Raw genomic sequence first — 16,197 nt, 5'->3', positions numbered from 1 at the left:
TTTTTGTTAGCATAACAAATAGCATAGCATAGCACCATATTCTGGGGAGAACATGGTGGTTTATGTTCATAACCTACCCTTATTTTTGTGCTGGTTTAGAGTTTTACCATTAGTGCAGTGGCTCTTACATTTCTTGACTCCAGCTGTATTTTCATTAAAGGATTGACATCATTGAGAGCTGTTTTTCTGCTTCTCATTCAGAACTGTCTGTCACTATTTGAGGGAATGCAATATGCATATTTCTCTGCAATTGGTTACCAAATAAACACAGATCTGTGACCTATTTTGGGTCCTGACCCTAAGTTTGGGAAATGCTGCCTTAGAGTGATAAAATATTCATTGGTTAGTTAAGCCAAAGTCATCTACTGCCAGGCTATTTCACTTCCTTCCTCTGCATGTACTCCACCTGTTTGCTGTTGCTTTCTTAATCATTTGTCTCTCTCTACCTTTTCTATTTTTTCTCCAGTCAATAAAAAATCACCTATTGAGAACCTAAAATGAAACATGGTAGAGCTTAAATTGAATTTATCTGGAAACTGGACAAAATAAACACAAGAAAATTGAAAATGACAAATAACCTGCAATATATAAAGTGGCCCTGTTACTTCTGTTATTTTTGTCTTTCAATTATTTTCCACTTGCCATCATTATTTTTGCTCTTGAGATGCCGAAAAACAAGTAGGCCCGACCCTCAGGCCAATGAGAGCCAGCAGGGTCTGAGTCTGCGAGGGGTCGGGGCTGATTCATAAAGAGCAAAGTGTTAATATCCTATGTGGAGCAGGATGTCTCGGCTTATAAATGTATGAAAGTCACTGTCAGTTTGTTTTGTTCTACCTCTTCTACATTAACATTTTCCGATCCTTCCCTCCGCTGTGCTTAATTGCTGGAATGAAGCTCACAAACCTTTTTTCAGAAACGAGGCAGATGTACAGGTACGTCTGCCAGGGTTTGGGTAAAATTATCCTCCAGAGGTGGTGGCAGGAAAGCAAACATGAGACAGAGATGAAGGAAGATGGATGGCTAATTGAAGATGAAAGATGAATGGAAACTAATGTGTTGACAGCTTTCATCTGATCAAAATGAGCAGCGTGTGCGTGTTTGTGCTTGACTGCATATTAATAAGAAAAAATATTTTTTGAGCAAACAGTGAAGTTCTACAGCAAAAACAAAGGCACACGCATAGATAAAGGAAGTGTGTTCAGTTGGGCTTAGTACATATTTACAATACATCTAACCGGCGATGATGCATGTTATTGGATGTGTATGTGTGTGTTTAAGTGCTTAAACATCCGCATCCTCCATATAACTTTCCTTTTGCAGTGCGATGACACCAGAGACCCTCTCAGCACACTCTCTTCTTTAATCTCTCTTCCCTTCCTTCCTTCTTCTCTTCTCTCTTCCCCCTCATGTTCCCATCACACGTTCCACTCTTGAAAGTGCTGAGAGATCAATTCAGTGTGACACTGAAGCAATGACTAAGCACTGCAAGCACCACTTACTGAAATGGAGAACAAGGTATTACATTGTTTTTAAATATCTTTTTTGTCTTGGTCTCTAAAATCAACTGTTGAAAAAATACTGGTATTGACAGTTTTTCTGATGTGATAGCAAGCTTTTAAATTATGGAATTATTAGGGCTGCAACTGGATTATTTTCATTATTGATCCAGTTTTTTATGATTACATTTTTTATTGCATATGCTTTAGACAGAGGGGTTGGGTCGAAGACCTACAGGATGCTGGATATATTAACCAAGCATTGGTGCAGTAGTTAATCAATAATTATAGGATGAACGGGTTACATTAAATTATGAAAAACAAGCTGACATTGCCTGAACTGTATCACATCACTGGGAGGTCAGATGACGTTAGATCGTAGATCCTGCAGCGTTTGCCCTCTGCAGTTGTTCTTTCAGATAAGACAAATGTAACAAGTAAATTTCAGTAACAGTAAATGCGTTAATTTGAGAAAAAGTAATTAGTTACATGTCTAGTTATCGCCAAAAGTAGCAAAATTACAGTAATGCATTTTTCCTCACACTGATCATAAATGACAAAGAAAAGCAACAAATCATAAAATGTAGGAAGGCAGAACCAGCAAATGTTTGACATTTTTACTTGAATAATCACAGTTAATGAATTATAAAATCATTGGCAACTAATTTTCTTTCGATCAACTAATCGATTTATTGACTAATTGTTGCAGCTCTAGCAATTATACTGCAGTAAATTAACTCTAGCTCTAAATCGTTCTACTTCCTGTTCTCTTGCTCTGTCTTCCCTCTTTGCCTCCTTAGTGTGTGATGGTTGATCAGTAATAGGATTAAGAACACACACGCACAAACCGACTCACTACTCTACAGTTCAGTACTTTCTGGTTCTGTTCACTGTGCTTGTGTGTGTATTTGTGTGTTGAAGTGTAGGTCACGTGTCGTATTGCCCTACTTCAGTGTAATTGGTCTTCTGAAGACTTACGCTCTCAATCTCTCTTAACACCCACAAACACAAATGCTCAAAGGGCCAAATGTTGGACCATCGCCTCTCCTCTCACATGAATGTGTTTCATCAACACGTTCCCTGACATGCAAAGACATATGGGAGTCATATGAGGCCTGTGTATATTAATAACATACAGCGTGTGTGACAGACAGAAAGAGAGAGAAGGAGCTCAGGGCTTGTTGAGGCGAAGGCCTTACGCAACAGTGAAGAGATTACTGACAAAACAGGACACAGATGCTGGTGAGGTCTGGGATTTCTCTCCTCCTCCTCTTCCTCCTCCTCCTCCTCCTCCACTCTCTGGTCACTCTTGTTAATAATGTATTAATAGCTGTCATTTCAGAGCTGCATCATAATGACAGTTACCTGGGATGCATCTGCATGACATGACATAAATCAGAAATGAGTCTTGCTAGGAATCCCTATAAATTGCAATGCTCATTATGCTACACAGTACCAAGGATGGAACTAAAGAAACAGCATAATGAGGATTTTGTTGTTCCAACAACTTTAAGGCTGCAGCATTTAGTTGATTAATCAATTAGTCCATTGAAAAAAAAATAGCTGGCATCTATTTTGATAACTGATTAATCATATCATTCTTTTTTTTGATTAATCATGACAATAACTGATAGATTAACTGATAAGCAAAGACAAGAAAGAAACTCGCTTGCTTTCTGCTGACATACTTATTAAATATGGATGTTTTGGTCTAACCGACCTTCATCAGGTTTGTTGGCATAAATCTTAAATATTTATGTAAACTTACATAACCTGCAAGTTAAATAATGGGAAAAAAGCAAGTATCATCATATATGATCACTGTCAGCATAATCATAAAGATCATCCTACACTACCTAATCCCAAAAGCCATTAAATGCTCACAAGACCTGAATGTTAATAAATAAATGTCAATACGTCAGTGAGCATCCATGTAATTTAAATAGTAAAAGGGTATTCTAGAGGCTAAAGATAAAATACAATGACTGTTCAAATGCATATTCTTCAAAAAACAATGAAACATTTGGTGGAAAAAAAGCTAATTATATACTTTTAATCAAAGCTTTGCAGAAAAGGGAAAACTAATTAATGATATGTAGTTGATGCCCAACTCCAGAATGCGCCATCTGGGGTCTGCATATATCTAATAAATCAAGCTTTCCATATGACTGCCCTTCACATCAGACAATCATTTATAACATTACATTAAGCAGTCGTTCAGCTCCTTTAGAGCCAGGGTCTGTGGTGTGAATCTCCAGAAAGCCTCTCCTTTTTTCAATAACAGATCATGATCTCCACCCCCAGGTGGCATCGAAACTTGTTCAATACCACAGAAGCAGAGGGAGCTACATGTGGCCATCAGTCTTAGCAGTCCTCTGATTGAGTGATTGGAAAATTGAAGCAGTCTTTATATTTGTAAATATATGGAAATGTTTTGATGCTGCCAACGTACCTGATGAGGGTTGGTTAGACCAAAAAGTCAATATTTATTAATAAGATAAGATTAACTAATAATGAAAATAATTGTTAGTTGCAGCCCTACATGTAGTATGCATACAACTGGGACATACTTCCTCATAACACTGTGCCTTGAACTTTGACCCTCTTGCTCATACATTCATCACAGCCTGTAGCGCAAAACTTTCTGCCATCTGTCAAAGAGTTGTCATCTGTTTGTGGTCTCTCAGCGGCTCTGTCAGTGTGACTTATCTTGTTCTGTGCAGAGGATTGGTGGCCAGAATAGCCAGAAAAGCATGCTGGCTTGCATACCGCAAAATGCGAGCAGATGCAGTGGGGCAGTGTTTCACAAGACATTCAACGGGCAGTTATGCACCCCATATTTGTTAGTCCTTCCACACATATTTACATGTACAGCCTATGTATAAAATCCAGTTGAAACTGTGAAAACGTTCGTGAAAAGGATGCAGTTGAAAGGATTTAAATAATTCTGCAATATGTTGCTGAATTTAAGAGAGTCTGAGTGTTCTTTTCTTCCATACACAGTCTGTGCCAGTATGTTGGCATACTGAATTTGACATCCATGTATTGGGACACAGTAAATCTTTATCTGGCATACCAAATATTATGGCAGTGTGGGTACTGGAAAGCGGTCTCAATTTGTCTTGAGGGTGGGGCTAAAGAATTTTTCACAGGGTCATTACCATAGGTTTAAACAATAAAAGCAGAAATACTTGGGTTAATCACAGTCAGCACAGTTGGCCTCTCTCACATTAGCCCATGTAACTGTGAGAAGTTTTCCTTCTCAAATTACTAGGTTGAAATTCTTTGAGACAGCAACATTTATGCTTTTGTTCGACCTCCACAGTCTAAATATGAAACTTCTGTGTAGCAACTTCTGTGTCGCAATTATACTCAGCTGGCATTACCTGCCACCTTATGATTATATTACAAAAAACCTCGCTATTTCTAACTCCTTGCATTGTAATCGGATGTATTTCATGTAGTGGAAAAAAGTACAATTTCAGCCAGGAAACACATGCGGCAAGTACCAAGCCCAGCTAGTGAGAGATCAGTGCCATGCCAGGCAGACACTGGTCTTCAGTGGTCATTGTCAACATGCCGCTCAAGATGCAAATGTAGGATTTAATGGAGATTTATTCAAGTGAAACCAATTCCATGTCATGGAGGCTTGTGGTTTTTGCCTTTTGTGAGATTTTGGAGATTTGCAGGTAAAAAAGACATCTAGCTGTATAGTAAAACCGGACTAAATTTCTTTAAGAAAGAGTTTTAAGAGATTTTTCCTGAGCACATTCCGTTAACCATATTTTCAATCAGCTCCACAGGATCTCCTGGACATATTTCTTGGCAAAAGCAGTTAAAAAGTAGAACCCTTTCATACATATGACATCCCTCCCAATGGAGGCTGTACTGGCCAACCTTGGTGACGTGGAGGGTCATCTGCTGATCTACTTCATCTCTGTATAAGTTGCCCCATGTGCTCATCTTGTCTCGCACTTCTTCTACTTCTATGGATCCAACTTGCATCACCTTCTTTTGCACCATCAGCATATATTACACATCCATGCATTGCTTGCATTGCTTATTTCCACACTCCATTGTTCATTTTTTAAAGTTTTACTAAAAGTTTGTTTTCAAATAAATCTCCTGTGTGACCATGTTACATTCCCTGTGCCAGTTTCTAATATCCATCACAATGTTTTTGCATTGAAACACACCATTAGGCTTGTTTACTTCTGTACGTCTGTTCTCTGACCCTGCATTTGTTCATAGGTATGCCAGGAACCTTCTCAGTGATTGTAGCACACAAGTTCCAGCTACAAAACCTCCACACAACTGTCATGGCACAGATGTGAAAGTAGACATAAAACCATTGAAATGATTATCCGCAACATACCATGACATTCTGTAAAAGGCTGGTAATCTGACAAATCTGCTGAGCCATTAACAACATACTGAAACAATATCACAAACAGAGAAGAGTCATAAACACAGTAATATCTGTCTTCTGACTTTTGTCACCATAAATTACTGATCAAAGCAAGGCTGTAGCAGCAAATGCCTGAAGTGCAGTGAACAGAGCAAGATTGCATTTAATTACTTATAAATTTAACTTTTCATTTGAGACAAAGATTATGTCATCTCTTACTTCTCACTTTGTGTCATGAAGTTTGAATTCTCAGTTTAAAGTTCATTATCCCCAAGGGATGCCCAGTGGGATAAACAGTGAAACACAATTGATGCAATTAAATATAATTAACATATAATTCATTTTAAATTAAGACAGAGAATTAAAGCATTAACTTTGACAGTCCTAATTTAAATACTTAAAGTGTTAGGGTTTAATCTGTCAAATGAACACAAAGAAATGTTTCTGGTATTTTAGTCACAACCATCCCTCAATAGTGTGTAACTCTGGAGCAGGTATCCACCCAGTACACATGGATGATTTTTACATCTTCTCATATTAAATTGCCAATATCCAGGACTATTTTGAGGACAAGCAGATAGACAGACAGACAGGAAGTCATTCACCCAGCAAAACAGAGCCAGACACATGAATAAATGAGTTTCAATTTAAAACTCAGCATGATAACAACAATCATCTGTCCAAATAATTCCATTTCAGGTCCGTTGATGTCTTTCACAACACTTCATTCGGGTCCATATCCTGACCGTACTCTCCTTACAAACCTTTCCTTTTTTTTCTTCTCCTCTTCCCTCCCCTGTCCTTTTGTAGAGTTCCACCCCAGGTGGGAAGTCATTACGCTGCTCTCAGCTGTGATTTTTCATCATTTTTCAAAATAGAACATCTAGAAAACACAGTCTCACTGGAAGCCTGCAGTGTCCCTCACTGTACCTCCACAGACACATGCTCCTCTCTGACCCCCCTCCTATTACACACAAACACACACACATTTTTCCCAGCACCTGGGGGCTGAGGTGAGGATGAAAGAGAGATGGATTGTGTAGAGGTGTAATTAGAGTTGGTGTGTGTGTGTGTGTGTGTGTGTGTGTGTGTGTTAGGGTGATTTGTCTGAGAGAACGCAAGACCTATAACGTGGGTGTCTATGTGTGCGGATGGGTGTTTGCTTTTCAGTGTGTATGTGAACATGTACACTTGTTCACCACTCAGAAAACAGATCAATGTGTCCTCAGACTCCCATTTCCCAGTCAAGTACAAAGAGACACAATCAGCTGATAGAAATAAGAAGGCGGGAGGAAGAGAGGTCAAGGGGAAAGGAATAATGAGAAGAGAAGAGAAGAGAAGAGAAGAGAAGAGAAGAGAAGAGAAGAGAAGAGAAGAGAAGAGAAGAGAAGAGAAGAGACGTTTCTTTTCTCTGAAAGCAAACAACTGAGACCTCACAGTTTCAGAACTACTGTGTCATGCTTTGTCAGCCTTGTATGTTTTTGTGCACACGTGTGTTATATTTCAAGGCCCTATGAGGTGCACTGCATCCTGGCTGCTTATGTAATGTGCATAAATGCATTCACACACACACACACACACACATACACACACACACACTCGTCTCATCAGAGGTCAGCTGAAACAACACAAGGTGAGTCAACCACTTTGCAGCGTCGCATACATCACCGGTTATTTTCAGGTGGGAGAGGGGTCAGGAGGGACATTCACGTGGACGCTGCATCAAGGGGCCACTCAGGGAACACACACACACACACAGGTAATAATTCATTGTCTATGATACACACACACACAGAGAGACATGCACACACTGTCAGTCATAACTCAAAGCATAGTTACATAACCTACTCTAGAATTTTACTACATTTACGAGAACCTGTGTTTTATTAGCGTACATTTATTTCATAACTGCTGATCAATCTCACCTTATCTGAATAAAACCTAATTAAACCTTTCTAACTTAAAATTTGAAATCTTAAAGGAATATTTCACGTTATTTGGTGTGGGGTTTATGAGGTACTAAAGGAGGAAAGAAGGGAAGCTAGATTAAATGAGAAAGTGTGCTGACTGGGTCTCTGGTGTCTCATCACTGCAAGAAGAAAGTCTGGCGGAGGATGGGGTTGGTTAAAGGCATAGTTTGCATTATTTGAGGTGGGGTTAAATGAGGTACTTATTGATAGTCAGTGTATTATCTACAGTAGATGCTGCTTGACATGCCCTCAGTTCGGAGAAGCAAAGAGGGGTGTCAGCACAGAAGTAAAGAAAAGCAATCTACTGCTATGGATAGGATCAGAAACAAAAGGTATTTTAGCCACTTATAAAAGGTCTATCTAAAAAATTCAATATCAGTTTAAGTGTATGCTATATTTACAGTATTTTCACAGATTTACCTTGCTGTCAGGCAGCCTTTTCAGATGGAAAACTGCCATTATAAAAGCCCAATATGCCACTCTCCAAAGCAACCAAACCCCATGGGTGAAATCAGTAAATTTACCTTGCAGAACATTGAAGTTGCTAGTCTACGACTGTTTGTGTTATTGCGTAACTTTGGTGTTTTAAAAGGATAGTTCAGATGCACTTACATCATACAATAACACTAACAGATCAAGGCAGCAGTAGACCAGAAATTCTTGTCTTCTGTGAGGTAAAATTTTTGATTTCACTCATGGAGTCTGGTTGGTTCAGAGAGAACAATATTGGGCTTATATAAATATAGCATATACATCCACAGCGGTTCATTGCTTAGCTTCCATGCTGGTGCCACTCTCTGCTTCTCCAAACTGGGGGCACACTGGTTGCCATCTAATGTAGGTAATACACTGACTATCTCATACAACCCCACTTTAAATGACCTAAACCACCTCTTTAAATTTGCCTGTAAAAGAGGTGAATACCAGCTAAATATTCTCATCTTTCCCGATGCATGACGGATGAGGAAATTAATTTGCAAACACACACTTCCTGCCGTGCACAAAAGACAAAGCGCTCATAATTAAGCATAATTAGAACCTGATGTCATGCAGCGTTTAATCTCACTTTCTATTCAATTCATCTTGTTTTTTTGTCTTGTTTGCCTGAAGAAAGGAGTCAACATCCTCAGCCGGTACGCATAGGAGCAGAGGAAAAAAGAGAATGTGATAGAAGGAGGGTGGGACGCGGGACAGTCAACCACAGAGGTGAGGATGAAAGAAGAGGCAAGAATGGCAGGAGGAGGCTAAAGTGGGGCAAAGAAGAAGAGGGAGGACAGCGACAAAACAGCTCAAAGAGGAGAGTGAGGAGAAGCAACCAGGGAGAGAAAGTGACACAACAAGACAGAAAGAAAGAGAAAGAGAATGGGGCAATAGTAGACTGTGTTCACGCAGAAAAGCAAAGATATAAATAAAGTGACTGATGGAAGCAAGAGTGTGCGTTTCTGTGTACTCGAGCGTGTGTGTGTTTGTTTGTGTCCTGGCTCGACTCCCGGGAGCAGACACTTTTATGCTGCCAAAGTTTCACTGGGTCTACCACCATGCCAGGGTCAATGCACACACACACACAGACACACGCAAAAACCAGGGCATGGCATTGGATTAGCCACCAATCAAGAGACAGAAATAGGGATATAGACAGAAAGTGAAAGAGAGACAGAAAGGAGGAATTAATGAAGGTTTAGCGATGGTGAAGCTAAAGAGAAAGAGTGAGAGTGAAACCTGCAGTAGGTAAAGAAAAAAAAAGAGATAGATAGATCAGAGAAAGGCAGAAAGAGAGGGAGAGAGGGGATACAGAGAGCGGAGGGAGGGGGAAGAGGGAGGATCACTGGGCTCCGCAAGCATGCGAGGATCAGCAGCAACAGAATGAGACGGAGAGAGAGATAGAGCACGGTAAAGAGTCTGAAGGAGAGAGCTACTGAGGACTAAAGGACTACCACAGACGAGAGAGAAAGACAAGGGAGAGGAGAAGCATGCGGGCTAAAGAGGAGGATAAGAAAAGGTAAGTGACTGAGAAAGCAACGGAGGATAGTTGTTAGGAAACATTAGTCTGTGTGTGTTTGTACAGTAAGTGTGTGTACATGTCAGTGAAAGATTTTTCTTCTTTTGGTAAAGATTCTCTGTTATGACCCTCTGGAGAATCCTTCCAGTCTCACATAGCCCACGGCTTGTACTTTATTTTCAAAAGCAGCTCATTCAAGATTTAAGACACTGGCCAGGATGTGAATGGAGATAACGGGGACTGTATGGAGGCAAGCGACAGAACTGGACTAACGGACAAAATCCTTAGATTTAACCTCTGGACCACGCAGAAAACACAGTATCTGGTTTTGATTGGACGTCTTGTTTCCTACAGGCAAAAGTGTGTATATCTGTACTTCAGGGAGGCTGTTTATGGCAACTGTACGTGTGTGTATTTTTGTTTAAGGAAGTAGTGTGAACACAGCATCAAAACTATGTATGAATATGTGTCTGCGTGTGAGTGGCAGGTGAGTAATCCTATCCATCTGTCACAGTGGGATTTGATGCATATCATTACATCTGTGTGCAGTACATTTGTAGTGCTTTTTTGTGTGTTTTACCCTGCAATATTAATTCCAATCATTGCTTTTAACAAAGATTCTAAATGTTTGTGTTGATTTTCACGTGTGTGTATGTGAGTGTGTGTTGCCCAATTGCTTTTAAAAGCCTCCCAACCAATCATCAGAGCAGCAAGTGTAGATTTAATATGGGATTATATTGCAATGAACCTTCTCTTAGACACTAATGCTGCCTCTGTGCATCTGTGTACATATTCATGTTAGTGTGTATGTGTGTGTGTGCGAGTTTGTCTGTTTACATGTGTGTGTGTGAGAGGGAGAATAAGCAAATGTGTTCAGGGATCTACAAGTGTAACAGTGTGGGTATATGAGACCTGTGCACTTAACATTTATATAACCTCATCTGTCATTTAAAATTATAGTCTGAGCACATGCATGTGTGTGTGTGCTTGTGTATCTGTGTTACACTAACAGCCTTTCACTGACACAGACAACAGACACATCAACAAGTCAGTAACTGAATAAGGAAATAATCCCAGTCTCACTTAACTTTGTTATTTATAGTTACATTTGTGGCTGTTTTCCTATTTAAAGGCATTTTTTTCCATTACTTGAATCACATTAGAAATGCTGAAGTTCAAAATATTAAGTTTTCCGACTGAAGCACATTTGTTGAATAAATTATGTCACAATGCTTGAATATATAGGGAGCCTGTTGTGAGTATGTGGTTATTAGTTATGCATTTGAATATTGCTAAGTGCGTTTTTCTGTTTTCATCCCTGGATGAAAAAATGATGCATAGCCAACAAATGCTGGCAGGAACTTGATTCTAATCAAATCTCTAAAGATTCCTTCAGGTTTCTCATGACTATGCTTCATTAATTTTTATTTATTTTTAGTACTGTTACTGTTTTCTTAGTCAATATTTAGGAGTGCTGTATATTTGATAAATATGCAACATTTACCTAAAAAACATGTATAGACTCACTAAGCATAATCTCTCTATTATCATCCACTAGAAGTCTGGTGGTGTCTGTACCTGCTGTGAACCTGCCCTCTGAATGCATTTCCTTATTTTCTCATGTTTTGCTTTTCTCTGGATGTCTCTGTGCTCCAGCCTGTTTGCCAGTGGTGTGTAGCCCCCAGCAAAAACAGTACGCAGGTTTTGAGGTCTAAACTCCCTTAAAACATGGCGCCCAACAGTTGGATCACATTCTGTCTTGTTCCACTGCTGTGAGCTGTGGAGGAGATTTACACACAGGCAGAGCAGACTAAGGATTGTTTTGGCTGCATTCACACAAAATCCAGCATTGTTTGGTGATGTGGCTATGTTTATTTGTGCTTTAGAACGTAACCATTGTGAAACAATTAGAAAATGACATTTTATTTCTCTCTCTCGTTCACTGAGCCAGGGCTGCCAACAGTTATATCACATTCTATGTCTCTTTTCTCTGCTGAGAGCTTCAGAAAGACTTTTACACACACAGACACACACAGGCAGAGCAGACTGAGGGTCACATCAGCTGTGTTCACACAAAATCTGACGTTGTGTGGACATGTGAGCTTCAGAAAATAACATTTTACTTCTCTCTCTCGTTCCTTGAGGCAGGGAAGCCAGCGGTTTACATCACATTCTGTGTCTCTTTCCACTGCTGAAAGCTGCAGAAAGAGTTTTACACAAATAGACACACAGGCAGAGCAGACTGAGGATCACATCAAAATTCTGTGGTGTGCGGAGGTGTGGGCATGTTTATTTGTGCTTTATAACTTAACTGCTGAGAAACAATTAGAAAAGAACATTTTGTTTCTCTCCCTCGTGAGCATGGGAGGAGGAGACTTTGTTTGCATTTACAAACAAGATTGCAGATTCTACTTTTAATCAAGAGAAACAAACTGAAAGATTAATTATTTTGGTCACATTTCAAAACATTGGATAAAATACTTTAAAAAGTAATGCATACATGCACACAGATAATGTGTGCGTGTGTATACTGGCAACAAGTGCAGCACAGAGGGGGATAATTTGAAGGGCTATAATGCAAATTACAGGCTGGGGAAACCAAATCAATAGGTTATGACATTATACTGCATTGACTTTAATTATATCCCTTTTCTCCAGAGGATGACAGATGATAGTGAGAAAGAGAAATAAAGGTTAAGGGAGATTGACAGCGAGACAGAGTCAAAAGAAATGTGTGTGTGCATTCATATGCTTCCTTGCGTGTGTGTCACTGACACTTCAGCCGATCTGCTAACCAGACAGACTGCGAACAAGTGATGAGAAGGCGATGAGACGGGGTGAAAGAGAAAAGGACTAGAAAGTCAGAAGGGCAGGAAGATGGATGAGGTAGAGGGAGGGAGGGCAGCGGGGCCAACAGGATGGAGGGATGGGAGGAGAAGAGATTGGGGGGGTTAATGATGGAGAGATTGGACGGGACGTGTGGACAGGATGAGTGATATGGCAGAGAAGAGAGAGATGAGATGATAGAGGGGGATGAAGAGAGGAGGCAGTAATCAGAGGACGAGGACAGGTGAAAAAGAGGGATAAAAAGATAAGGCGACAGCGGGAAAAGGCTAAAAGATGAAGGGAGGGAGTATGCAGTTTGAGCAAAAAATGCAAAATCCAGACTATATCACACTCTATTAGCCACGCTGATAAGATGAATCTGTGTGGTCGTGCATCTGCAGCTCCTCCTCTAACTTCAATACTTTGTTTCCCTCTGTTGGATTACAGGATCTAGTTTTCCACTTTATCGTGTTTACTTCTTATTATCAAATATTTGGTGGCAAGTATCTCATAAATATTCAGTTTTATATTGCACCTCTGCTCTGCCGCTCATCGAATACATATTCCTCCAGCCAACAACAAAACAAATGAATTAAGCTGACCAACAGTTTGTCAATGATACTATATCTATCTATCTGTCTATCTATCTATCTATATTTCACTCCTTTTCTTGTTACGGGTACCTAATGGGTTGTAAATAAGCTTCCCCCATAAAACCACACAGACTCCATTTTTTATTTCTCCGAGGGCCTGCTGGCTGAAACAAGAATTTGAATTATGTCCTATTTATCCCCTCATGAACAAGTAAAAGGGGCTAAAATAGATTGAAACTTTGGGAAAAATTGATTTTTTTTCAAGCTGGATTTGCAGAGAAGGAGCCTCAGACAGATTTAGACACATCCTCAATTAATTCTTCCAATCTGTGGAGGTGCAAATGAACATAAAAGTTAATTTATATTCTGAAATTTCCTCTAAAATGGTCAAAGATCACTGAATGGAATCTCTTAGCAGATAAACTTAGCCGATATGACTTATAACGTCTGCTGACATGCATGTAAAGTACCATTGAAAACCCTTTCAAATTACTTCAAACTAACATCATTATTATCTGAAGGTTTCTCTGAGAAAAGGCTGACAAGTCCAGGCTAGTCTTCCTCACAGGTCTAATGAAGAATTTAGCAACTCTGGCTAAATTAATTTTCTGCTTTTCTCTCACTTATGCATCACTGCTTCCAAAATGGCCCACAAACATGGCCAAGTATATGCTCAGGGGAGTCTGACAGCAAGGACTGACAGTGTTGGCTGACAACTTATAGCATTAAACTCCTTATTATCTACCTCACCATGAGCTCCAGGAAATTAATACATGACAGCAAAACTCAGAATTCTGATCCTCGTTCATGTTCAGCGTGAAGTTAAATCCTTATAGGCATAACAAAGATGGTAAGCCAGATTGGAATGTAAATTTATCATGAACACACGCAGTACACAATGTGCTGTAGAGCAGTGGTTCCCAAAGTTGAGCCTTGAGGACGGGCCAAGGCTGCTGCAAGATTTATCATATTATTGTTAATACATGGTGTGTTTTAAAACTTTTTTTTATCAGTTACATTTGCATAAACTAAGTCTTGTGTTAACTTTTTTTAAACATATCAGAACAGAAGAAATGGCCATATATGCGTGTTACAAGACCATATATGTGTGATCTAGGTGTCTTACGCCTGGTGTATACTCACGCCCACCTCCAGGCCTGAAAAGTGAAGCCAAATCAGATGTGACAAACACTGTGGTTTCTTGAATGATCACTTGAGGGTCCAAAAGTGAGTCAATCCCAACAGATCCACATAAAAAAACTGTCTAAATAGCTAATTTCCGTGTTTCCGTGTGTGACAATATAACACTTAAAATTATGCATAATTAAGAACATGTCTGATTTGGCCACCTTAGCTCCTCCCATGCTCCACCTCTTTGCCCATTTTTAGATTAGCTAGAAGTTAGCCGAGTCAGGCGCTCACAAGCCCGCAATGACCAGAGTCGTCACACTGAGAGCTTCACAGTGGCTCTTCAGAAACCTACTGTATGTATGGGACGTCACAGATGCTCCATCCACTAATTATTACACTGTCTATGGATGCACATAAAAACATGACTAGAAACAACTAGTTTCTTTACAACACTAACCTCGTGTCTTATTAAAATGCCTGCAACCTTTGTTGTTTGTTTTGGTTCGATTGTCCTTGCTCACCTTAAATATAAAATAATCCTTATTTTTGAAGAAACACAAAAGTTCATGTAAAATATTAGTGTATTTAATTGTATTCATTGTTTATTTGAAATGAAATATGTATCTGTAAATCTACAGGGCACCTGTCGTCTTAAGTAACTGAGAATGAGCGTATATTATTTAAAGGTGGAGAAAGTGATTCTGGAGGAAGGCAGCTGATTGTTGAGTCTCATTCCCAGGTCGGTCTGAGCCACCAACCCACAGCCTTGGTATCTGACTACCTGGGAATGAGACTTAACAATCGACTACCTTTCTCCAGAATCACTTACTCTACTTTTAAGTTAATATTACATACATATTATTGTGTTGTGAGTGGCTCAAGGTACCATAACATAATATTTTTTTTTAAAAAAGGTGCCGTGGTCTATAAATCTTTGGAAACCACTGTTGTCATTTTCTGTTATTTTGTTTACCATAAAATTGATGGTACTGTGTATGCGTGTCTGCAGGAGACCTGCATTAAGTACTTAGACAGCAACAGTTTGTACTAGCTGCCTTGCAGAGACACTTGAGTCCCATACTATCAGCGAGGCACACACAATCTGCCCCAAACAATGCTTCAGTGAGACCCCACTTGGATTATGCTGGGTTGGCTGAGATGCTTGGCTTTTGTGATAGGAACATTAGCCTTTGTGGCTTCTGGCTCCTCAGTTGAAATGCTGATTAAAGTGCACTGTCCCTGAAAAATACAGTTGCACCCAATTAAAATTCACAACAGGCTGCAGAAAGCTGAGCAGGTTTCCTGTTGTTTTTATGATCATTACTACTTTTTTCCTTGTGTCTGAAGAGCAGAGATGAATGTTATGCCATGATACTTAAGAAAATATGAAACCAGTGACCAGTCATGGAAAGAAAAGAGAAACTGTTGAACAGTCCATTCAATTTATATATCTGCAATGCAGCCTGCAAATAATGGACATCTGCAGACATACAATTAAATTAATTAATTTACAATCAGAAAGAAAACAAATATTAATATTTGTTATTGCTACAAATAGTGACACAAAACTAGACCCTTTTCTCACTATACTTATTACACACACTTGTATCTTAAAGAGCAGTCCATTATTTCATTTTTTCTTATGTATTCAAATCTGAACATTACAATTGTTGTTGAATTACATATGTTTTGGCATCAAAGTGCTATTTTCCCAAGCTCTTCTAAAACCATGTTCCCACATGATCCTCCATGATGAGTTGTAAGCTATGTCACT

The 16,197-nt window shown here is 39.4% G+C and overlaps 2 protein-coding genes across 2 annotated transcripts in view; one reads left to right on the top strand and one right to left on the bottom strand.

Annotated features, from left to right (window-relative positions):
- The window catches only part of dock2 (dedicator of cytokinesis 2), a 135,446-nt gene that overhangs the window by 32,528 nt on the left and 86,721 nt on the right, over positions 1-16,197 (bottom strand). The window lies entirely within an intron of this gene.
- insyn2b (inhibitory synaptic factor family member 2B) overlaps positions 9,723-16,197 on the top strand; it is a 29,389-nt gene continuing 22,914 nt past the window's right edge. Inside the window, exon 1 of the mRNA XM_084719136.1 lies at positions 9,723-9,873. The gene's annotated coding sequence lies outside the window, so the exon portion shown is untranslated. The remainder of the gene's footprint in view (positions 9,874-16,197) is intronic.

Source organism: Lutjanus erythropterus, chromosome 5 (assembly GCF_056507025.1).
Source record: "Lutjanus erythropterus isolate fLutEry1 chromosome 5, fLutEry1.hap2, whole genome shotgun sequence".
Taxonomy (NCBI): domain Eukaryota; kingdom Metazoa; phylum Chordata; class Actinopteri; order Lutjaniformes; family Lutjanidae; genus Lutjanus; species Lutjanus erythropterus.
This window is presented reverse-complemented; position numbering and strand designations above follow the sequence as displayed.